The sequence below is a fragment of the Asparagus officinalis genome, chromosome 8, assembly GCF_001876935.1.
Source record: "Asparagus officinalis chromosome 8, Aspof.V1, whole genome shotgun sequence".
Taxonomy (NCBI): Eukaryota; Viridiplantae; Streptophyta; class Magnoliopsida; order Asparagales; family Asparagaceae; genus Asparagus; species Asparagus officinalis.
The window spans coordinates 55,162,953-55,174,422 of record NC_033801.1 but is presented as its reverse complement, the minus strand read 5'-3'; positions in this window follow the sequence as shown (position 1 = coordinate 55,174,422).

Here is an 11,470-nt window from a genome sequence, read left to right as displayed (position 1 = left end):
TTTGAAAAAAATATAAAAATAATAATAAATTACGAAAAAATTAAATAATTACGTAAAAATTATCTACGCATCAAAACATACCAGATGTTATATTATAACCAAAAATACGCAACAGTAGAAATAATGTAAGAAATTGCAAAATTAAACAAGAATAATTAATAAAAAATATAATTACTTATATTTAAAATTAAATAATTATAGGATAATTATCTATACAACAAAACGTACCAGTTGTGCTAATACGATAATTGATACGTAATTATAGAAATTAAACAACAAATTATACAAATAATACGCAATTATTAATACAACGTATTATACAAAAATATACATAATAATAATAATAATACACGTATTATTCAAAATGATACGTAATAGTATCAGTAACACAACGGATAAACTCCAAAAATTTTCACTGCACTAAATTAATTTATAAATATTAAAACCATTTAAATAAATATAAAACTTAGACTTTAAATCATAGAAAATTTTTAGAAAATTGAGAAAAATACAAATACTCTTTTAAAAACAATAATTAAATATTTTTAAAATACCAAAAAATTATTTTAACTAGTATAAAAATTCACGGTCATTACAAGGTTCTTTCTTACGTTTGTGTCGAGCTCACGGCAATAGGAGACACTTCATTAGTGTGGAAACTTTGAGGTGACGAGGCGAGATGGTAGATTTGGGGAGCTGCTCCTTGCTGGAGGAGGATCGGTGTTTGATGTCGAGCATTGGCATTGGTGTGCGGGCTACGACATGTTTGGGTCATCTTATGTATAGGTTGCCGACTGCTGCATGTAGAGATATGGGATCTGGTGGAGCTGCTTCAGATTTCGGGTTGCGTCGGATGTTTGGCTACCCAGCACTTGGTCACATCGTGGATGTGAGATTTGATCTGATAGCATATTTGGGATTCAGAGGCGTGTTTGATTATCAGGTATTGGCTTCTGACTTTGTTCTGAGCAGGTATGTCACGTTTGACTCTCGACAGGAGGAGAGTGGTGATCAGATCATTAGGACATCGTAGCGGGTGGAGAGTGATGCTACTCCACGTTGGGTGGAGACTCCAGATCATACTGCATCATTAGGGATTCTAGCTGATGTGACACAGATTGGGAATCATATTGATTTGGATGCAGATGATAGGTTGATCGATTCGAGTGTAGCTGATAGATGGAGTCTGGATATGGCTATTGGTTCATCTCAGGTGGAGATGTTTTGATTGTTTTAGTTTGGGGCCATTGGAGGTGCTATCAGCCGTAGACTTGATCGTGATGTTGGAGAAGAATTGCGAACTCTTCTAGTTGATTGAGGTCGTTCGCGGCCATTCGATGAACTACGTGAGGCTTGATTCCTTGGGCAAGAGGATACGTAGGCAGTCTTTATGATGTAGCCGATTTGGTGAGTTGATACCGACATTTTGAGAGTGTTCGCATTCTCATTTGGGTTCTCGACTTGTTGTGGATTGAGTCTGTTATCGTGAATTGTTTCACTTCGTACTGGACGCAACAAGTGAGACATTTGGTTTGGTTGGTGTCGGCTAAGTTTTGGGAAAACTTTGCCGAGGTGGAGAATTGTGAAGGAACAGTGTGTGGGGGCCACTGCAATTGAGAACGTGGCCACGTTCTCACGCATTGCTTCTTTATTGTTGAGTGGGGGCCACCTACGTGAATGGGACGTTTCACGTGAAGACATCACGTGAGGAGATTTGTAAACACCGCGTGAGGAGATTTGTATGTAGGGGCCACGAAGACATGAAAGCCACGAGTTCAGCAGCATGCGGGTACGGCCCACGAAAATTCACCTCTCTCCTATAAATAACAAGTGTTGTTCCCTTAGGGTTGTGTGCAAGTACGAAGAAGGGGGAATTCTGTTCTTGGCGGCGCAGGCAGCGTACAAGGAGAATTCGTGTGCAAAAGTGAGGAGGAAAAACCGCAAGCAGCTGGTTTTCTTTTTGGCAGCGCATGCAAGCGAGAGCAGAGAGAGATTTTTGCTGCAGACGCATATTTGGTGACGCAAGAGCAGAAAGAGCAGACGCAGATTTGGCGGTGCAGATTTTGAGCAGTCCCTTTTGAGGGTTTAGAGCATCCTTTTGAGAGAGTATTTGTGTGAGGGATCTGAGAGTTTGTGTGATGGTTTAAATTGTGAGTTTATAAACCCTAGTTGTATTTTCTCCCTCTAATAGTAGATCTCCCCTCTCTTTGCCCCGTGAACGTAGGCAATTTGCCGAACCACGTAAATTTATGTTCTTGCCGTGATTTGTAATAGCTTGTAGGTTCTCTTGACAGATCAGTCCTAGAACTGATGAGAGGAAGAGTTGATATCTCACTTTGTTGAGATATTTTACTTTCGGTTCTTATTTCCTTTGTCAAACAAGAATTCCGTTGTGATCTAATCTCTTGTTGTGCACCTTACGCACCGGAGGTGCTGCCGAAATTTCCGCTACGCACAACATTACGGTGGTAACATCAATGCGGTTCTTTTATGTCCTCAAAAGCTGATCTTAAAGTGTTCTTCAGCCTATTCTAGTGTAAGGATTTCAAATCCAATACCGCCTCCAAGAACAACATGCAAAGAACCTAGGGCCCGCAATGAGTAAAAGTAAGTTAAAACTTGGTTATGTAGAGAGAAATCTGATCCCCCCCCTGCCGCGTCCTAAACTGCATGTTCAAGGCTCTTTATAGACAGATAGCAGCCAACGGTCTACGTCGAAGTTAAAGCGTATGCAACCCTAAGATGACCAACTGTTGCACCACTAAACATAAAGCCCAACAGCATTAACACATCAGAGAGCGAAAAGTCTGGTAAAAGTTCAGTAGTGTGCTCAGTCCATTTCATATTGCAGAGTGCTTCAACTAAGTGGAACAAGCACCTCAACAATCCTACTTTCAAGAGTAACAAGTGTTATTAGAGAGTCCATAAAGCACAAAGAAAGTTTTTATCTCATTTAGGACTATTTGACTAATTAGTGTCAAGTCTTGCCATGATAAAAGAGTTGTGTAGTATCCCTTAACAAATGATAATTTCACGTCTCTTGAGATAAGATACTTTATGCAAATCATAAAATTTGGGGGTGGGGGGGTAAGGGGGTGTTGTGCAAAAGTTTCATTCCTAAATCCCCCTGTCGCCACATCAGAGAATCGGTGGCCTCTTGCCATTTGAGCGAGGGGTGGCACCGTTCTTGACATGGGTATAAAAGATAGAAAAAAATCAAATCAAAACTGGAGCTTTCGTTAGAATAAAAGAAGTAAAAAGGGAGAATAAGAGAGTTCTGTACTAGCGTCTAAATCCAATACAAGGTATTTTTCTTTCTTTCTTCTTTTATCTAATTTGTTTCTAATATGATAGTGATGAAAAACAATGTTTGATTGTAATAATGTTATCTAATTAGTTTCTAATATGATAGTGAGGATGATGATCAAGTTTGATTTTAGTAATTGAATAAATATTAAGATTTTATGGAAAAAAAAATACTAACCGTAGAATCCGACGGGGTCTTGTCGTCAGCATCTCCTGGTCGCCGACGGTTCCCTATCGCCATTCTACCACCATGGCAAGAGAGCAAGAGAGAGGGAGGGGCGGAAGAGAGGGAGAGAGAGTGGCCTCAGACAGTCCAATCTGAAGAATAAAAGATAACTTTTAGACTTGATAAATTCCCTATAACCCACTGCCTTATCATAAATTATTAGGAAGTCCAGAAGCTAGTATATGAGAGTTATAAAATTTTGATAAATTGCTAAAGTTAGCAATGAGCTCATTTGTACCCTAGTTTTAATTATTACTGATTATATTTGAATTTATTTGGCTCTAGATTATGAATTAATTTACCTATAATATATGTTGTCCTGAATTAATAATTAGTCTTATATCTTACGTTATAGGATCTGGTTGATATTCAGGGGAAATAATATTTTGGGGAAGTCGTGTCCACTAGAGGTGAGTTCATTTCTCACTAGTATTTTTATAATATGAAATTGCATGAGTGTTATGTTTGATTTATCTTATGATCAATAACTAAAGAATATATCATTTTCATGTAAATAAAGATTTGATCTACTTCTGTTGTGGCGTAAACCGTAACTATAATGTTGTTTCGTACAAGATATGAAAAACCAATTTGATTTTATACGAACTATAAAAAGCGAATTTGGCTCTCATGCAATTTCAACTAATTATGGGCATTGCTTTATCTAAAAGATTTTTTGATGAAGTACTTTGAACGTATTTCAACGGTTTAATCGATTCAAAGATTTTTGTGACTTAGTAAATGATAAAAATAAAGAAAAATGAAAATATGTTAACTGTTTCAACTGGGATAAGAAGTTTTACCTTGTCCACTTCATTTGAAAATATCTATAAATTTTAATACGCAAAGTATTACTCATTTGACAAGTGATTGTCGATGTTTTCAAACCCTCTAAAAGTCCACTATTGAGTAATTTTTCCTGCCATATGGTGAATGCATCTTATTTGGCCCCTCTGTATTGTTCTTCTGTATTGGCCCTTCTGAAATTTGTTCTGGCCTCTCTGTATTTGGCCAGTAACCTATGGTAGTGATAGGTGTATTTGATTCCCGAGAATTATTTGTTATGTGATGCGTTTTACGCATTCCCATGCTACTGGCTATAATTTGTAGCCTTAGTGTGACCTATAGGGTGACTTTTAGATTCATGAATAACTCATCGAGAATTAAGATTTTGACAATTGGCTATGAAATTAAGAAAATAATAATCCTTTGGTTTTGTATAAATTAGTAGTTCTTTTCTTTCTTAATGATTACCTTGATTCAAAAAAGGTTTGATTCTATGAAATGTCTCAGTATATTTTGTTGGACATAAGAAAGAAAATATAATTGTTGCATTCTTTCTTGAAAATGACAATATTATGATATTTGGATCGTATTTTGATATTTTTGAATTTCTGATGCAAAATTTATAATTTGTTATTATGGGAATTATTCTAATTATTATTTTATTAGTTATCTAGGAACTCTAGTAGAAAATGTTCTAATTGAGCTCTAGCTCACCCCGTTGCTTTTTAAAATTTTCAGATCTGGAGTAGCTTCATTCTAGCTGAACTTTTGGTTATGGCGTTTTGCTGAGAGGCGTTATATAGAAAGCCTCCTTTTTTATGTTACATACAGTCAAAAGTGTGCTTTGTTTTGTAAAATGCTTATAAAGGTGAGCTTGTGGGTTGTAAGTACCGATTATATATGTATATAGTTGCTTTGAACTTCTATCATCAGCATGTTTATGAATATTTTGAGATTAACTATGTGATATGAAGTGACAGGCTTGACTCGTGCATAAGACTTGTCTCGTGCACAGGTCGCTGCTGTCGCGTACCCCGTATTTTATGAATTTCTACTGAAGTTTCGGGGCATGACAGTAAGATGGTATCAGAGCTTAGGTTTTGACATTAGAAGCCTTGAAGTTTCGGGGCATGACAGTAAGATGGTATCAGAGCTTAGGTTTTGACGTTAGAAGCCTTGTAGGGCATGTTATCATAGTGTATATGCTCTAGATGAGTGTTATCGTATGGATCAATTATGTGATATATATGTCTGTATACATATGTATATACATGTATGCATATAAATATTTTATAGTAAAGCCTTTTAGGTTTGTTAAGGAGTGTTTAGATGTTTATTTTATTTTACTTTGTCCTTTTACTTCAGTGAGATGATGAATGGTTCCCCTTTTTGTAGGATGACAGGAACTAATTCATCTTCCAGTTCATCATATACCACGTCCAGCTCTATGATTTCTGTAGAAAGCTCCTGGGAACCCAGCTTAAAAGACTGGGGGTACACTTTTGATGAGACTGACCCAAGCTTGATAGCGGCTAACCATATGACGCCAGACTCATTGGAGGTTGAGCCAGTAGAAGTTATTATAATAGATTCATCAGAGTCTGAGGTTGATCATGCTGAGGATGAGGATCTAGCAGTAGAAGTTATTCCAGTTAAGTCATCACCTTCAGAAATCATTATGATTTCATCTGACCCCTCTGACATGGAGTCTCTTATAGCCCAGATTCCTAGTGATGACCAAGGACTTGCCTCCTCTGAGGATGAGTCAAATACCCTGGGTATTATGAGTCGAATACCCTGGGTATTAGTCCAGACCTCGATCTTGAAGGATGGGGGACTTCTGGCATTGATCCTGACCCCATGTCAGACTCCGACCATAGCCACAACACAGAAGAGACCGAGCCGACCGAGGAGTCTAGCTCCAGCAGCTCCTCTTCCTCGATGAAATAGAGTATAACTGTTAGGACAATTTTGTAATATTAGTATATGGGTTTTCGAAGTCACTCTTTTGGTATATATAGGACATTTTGGTAGAAAATATGTATATATGTAAACCCATATACTCAGATATGTGTATGGACTAAAAAGTTAACTATTAATAGTATACTTTTAGTTTGTAAATACGGATTTGTGATATTATGTTGAGTAATGATTGAGTTCATAATTACTTGAATTGCATATATGTGGCTGACTTAGAAATTATTTCTTGTATAACAGTTGACCCAAACATTTTATTGCTTGAATTGCATATATGTGGCTGACTTAGAAATTATTTCTTGTATAACAGTTGACCCAAACATTTTATTATTTATAGGGAGATATGGCTACGACTTAGAAATTATTTCTTGTATAACAGTTGACCCAAACATTTTATTATTTATAGGGAGATATGGCTACAGGTAATGAGCAAACCCCTCCTAACGAAGATAAGGATCTTAATCAAATGATAAGTAAAATGATGAGATCTAGAATTGCTCATGCATCCACCTCAGGAAACTCAATAGACAACAATGCCTTGATGGAACTACTACAAGCAGTGACATCTGTAGTCACCAGACAACAAGATCAAATCGATCGTAATCGGATGAATGGTCAAAATTAGGAACACTCAAAATTAAGAAGCGGCATGGGGGAATTCAAGAAATTATCTCCACCTAGTTTTAAGGGAACAACTGATCCTATGATTGCTGAGCATTGGATCACGGAAATGGAAAAGGTATTCACATACATGAAATGCTCTGAAGAGGAGAAGGTTGATTATGTGGTGTACATGTTAAAAGACCGTGCTTACGGGTGGTGGCAAATGCAGGTCAGGACGTTGGGTTGATTATGTGGTGTACATGTTAAAAGACCGTGCTTACGGGTGGTGGCAAATGCAGGTCAGGACGTTGGGTGAGAATGCATACAAGATATCATGAAGACCGTGCTTACGGGTGGTGGCAAATGCAGGTCAGGACGTTGGGTGAGAATGCATACAAGATATCATGAGAGGAATTTAAAAATATTTTTTATGAAAAGTATTTTTCCTCAACTGTTTGCAAGCAAAAAGAACAAGAGTTTCGAAAATTGGAGCAAGGTGATAAGAAAGTAGCTGAATATGAAGAGGAGTTTACTTATTTATCAAAATTTGCCACTCACTTGTTGGGTAAGAAGGAGGATAGAGCGCGTCGCTTCGAAGAAGGGCTTCGGCCGGATATTAGGAAGGCGGTCAGTGCATTTGAACTCCCTACATATGGAGAAGTATTAAAGAAAACATTGTTAATTAAGAAAAATGAGATTGATACAAAACCAAAAAATGAGACGAACAACTCCTACCCAAAGGCGTAATTCTGGCAAAATAATCATGGTGGAAGAAATAGAAATTGGAGAAATAAAAAGCAAAATTTTGGACAAAAAGACGAGAAATTTTCTAACCAGAAAACTTTGAGATGTGATGTTTGTCATAAACTTGGGCATGAAGCAAAAAATTGTTGGAGAAATACTAGAGCTTGTTTGAGATGTGGTCAGAAAGATCACAAAATAGCAAATTGCCCCTACAGTAACCATCTAGGAATACTTTCTAGACTAGCCAGTCCAGTGGTGGGAACAAGCATCCTCAAGCCAAGGCCCGAGTTTATTCTCTGACTGAGAAGGAAGTAGAAGCAAACAAAGATGTGGTGATAGGTACGCTAACTTTTGCGTCGGTTCATGCTCGAGTACTATTTAATTCTGGTGCATCGCAGTCCTTTATTGCTGCACAATTTGTTAAGAGAAACAAATTACCTTGTGATACCCTACAACAAGAATTTCTTGTTAGTACACCTGGGGGTAGCATATTAGTATCAAATCAAGGTTGTAGGGGTAAAATTTATATTCTCGACAAGGAACTCCCCGTAGAATTAATTATGCTAGAAATGCATGATTTCGATGTCATATTGGGGATGGATTGGTTATCCTTAAATCATGCTTCTATTTTATGTTGAGAAAAGAAAATAGTATTTAAATATCCTGGCCAACCAGAATTTTGTTTTGAGGGCGGTCCGACGGTAAGTCTCAAGAACCTTTAAAAATCATCTCAGCCCTTAAAGCACATCGAGCACTGAGAAGTGGATGTATGAGTTATTTGGCTTCAGTTGAAATGGTTGATGATGGAAAATCAAGCTTAGAAGAAATACCAATTGTTTGAGAATTTCCAGAGGTATTTCCAGAAGAATTTATAGGAATGCCCTCATATAGAGAGATTGAATTTTTAATTGACCTAGTACGAGTCCCATTTCTAAGGCTCCTTATCGAATGACACCTGCTGAATTGAGAGAACTCAAGGTACAACTATAAGAACTTTTAGATAAAGGCTTCATTCGGCCTAGTGTGTCACCCTGGGGTGCACCAGTGTTATTTGTGAAGAAGAAAGATGGAAGTATGAGATTGTGTATTGACTTTCGTGAGTTGAATAAAGTAACCATTCAGAACAAGTATCCATTACCGAGAATTAACGATTTATTTGATCAACTACATCCGTTCTGGTTACTATCAGTTAAAAATCAAGCCAGAAGATGTGCCAAAAACTGCATTTCCAACCCGCTACGGTCATTATGAATTTTTAGTTTTACCATTCGGGCTCACGAATGCACCTGTAACATTTATGGATCTTATGAACATGGTATTTAAACCTTTCTTGGATCTGTTTGTTGTGATATTTATTGACGATATTTTGATATACTCAAGAAGCAAGGAAGAACATGAAGAACACTTGCGACGGGTGCTACACTCATTAAAAAGAGAATAATTGTATGTGAAACTAAAGAAATGTGAATTCTGGTTGGAGGAAGTAGCATTTCTTGGGCATGTAATCTCTAAGGAAGGGATTTCTGTAGACCCTGAAAAGATAAAAGCTATTGTTAATTGGGACAGACCAACTAATGTGACAGAAATCCGTAGTTTTCTTGGTATGGCTGGCTACTATAGAAAATTTATGGAAGGATTCTCCTGTATTGCTTCACCTCTAACTCGTCTTACTCAGAAAGGAGTTAAATTTATTTGGTCAAATGAATGTGAGAAAAGTTTTCAAGAGTTAAAAAGTCAATTAGTATCTGCTCCTACTTGCATTACCCAATGGAGACACAGACTTTGCTATCTATAGTGATGCATCTAGAAGAGGATTGTGATGTGTACTTATGCAAAATGGGAGAGTCATAACATATGCTTCAAGGAAGTTAAAGTCTTATGAATAAAACTATCCCACTCATGATCTTGATTTAGCGGCAGTAGTGTTTGCTCTCAAAATTTAGAGACATTATTTATATGGGGTATATTATGAAATATATACTGACCACAAGAGTTTAAAATATATATTTACCTATAAGGAGTTGAATTTATGACAAAGAAGATGGTTGGAGCTTCTGAAAGATTATGATATGACCATCAATTATCACCCTAGCAAGGCAAATGTTTTTGCTAATGCCTTGAGCCGCAAGAATTCATGCAATTTAGCGTGTCTAATTACTTCTCAAGGAAAAATATTGGAGGACTTGGATCGTACTGGAATTGAAATTAGAATCCACCAAATTAGAGTTAAATTAGCAAATATGGTAATACAACATTCTTTGTTGGATGAAGTTAAAGAAAACAAGCAGAATGATCCTCAACTGTTGAAGATAAAGAAAGATGTGGAAGAAGGCACTCAAAGAGAATTTAAGATACATAAAGATGGATCATTGAGATTTGGAACTAGAGTTTATGTGCCTAACATACCGAAGATAAAGAAAAAGATTCTAAAGGAGGCACATCACTCTCTGTATACTATGCATCCTGGGTCAACAAAAATGTATAAAGACCTGAAGGAAATATATTGGTGGACTAATATGAAGAAGGAAATTGTCACCTATGTTGCAGAATGTTTTATTTGCCAACAAGTAAAGGTTGAGCACCAAGCACCACCTAGATTAGTCCATAACTTGGACATACCAATGTGGAAATGGGAAAAGATCACCATGGATTTTATGACTGGCCTTCCGAAATCTTTGAGAAAGAATGATGCAATATGGGTGATTGTGGACCGGTTGACAAAGTCAGCACACTTTTTACCTATTAATATAAAAAATTTATTTAAAAAGCTGACTAAAATATACATTAATGAGATAGTGAGATTGCATGGTGTACCAATATCAATAGTTTCTGACCGAGATCCTCGGTTCACATCAGAATACTGGAAAATTTTCATAGAGCCTTGCAGACTAAACTAAATTTCAACTCAGCTTACCATCCACAGACAGATGGCCAATCAGAACGGACAATTCAAACACTAGAGGATATGTTGAAATGTTGTGTACTGGAAATGAAAGGGTCATGGGAAGATTATCTGCCTTTGGTCGAGTTTGCATATAATAACAACTATCAAGCTAGCATTCATATGGCACCATATGAACTTCTTTATGGAAGAAAGTGTAGGTCTCCTATTCATTGGGATAATGTTGGAGAAAGAGAACTTCTAGGACCAGAATTGGTACAACAAGCAATTGATAAAATTCAATTAGTTCGGAAACGTCTTCGCACTACACAAAGTCGTCAGAAGAGTTATGCTGACCAAAGAAGAAGAGAATTGGAATTTCAGGTGGACGATCACGTTTTCTTGAAGGTTTCGCCTACCCGAGGAGTGAAAAGATTTGGAATCCAATGGAAGTTAAACCCGAGATTTATCGGTCCTTTTGAGATTCTAGAACGCATTGGTTCAGTGGCGTACAAATTAGCATTACCACCATCTCTGTCTGGGGTACACGATGTATTTCACATATCCATGCTTCAAAAGTTCATTCGAGACCCAAATGTGATTATTGAATTGTCTCCAGTGGAGCTCAAGCCAGAATTGACCTATGAGGAAACACCAGAACGTATTGTGGATTATGAGGAACAAGTACTTAGACACCGAATAATCAAATATGTGAAAGTTCAGTGGAAGAATCACTCTGAAAGAGAAGCTACTTGGGAGATGGAAGATTCTATGCGAGAGAAATATCCAGAGCTCTTTCGAGATATAGGTATGTTAAGTTTCGATGACGAAACTTTTTATTAGTAATGGAGAATGTAGTATCCCTTAACAAATGATAATTTCACTTCTCTTGAGGTAAGATACTATATGCAAATCACAAAATTGGGGTTGGGGGGGGGGGGGGGGTG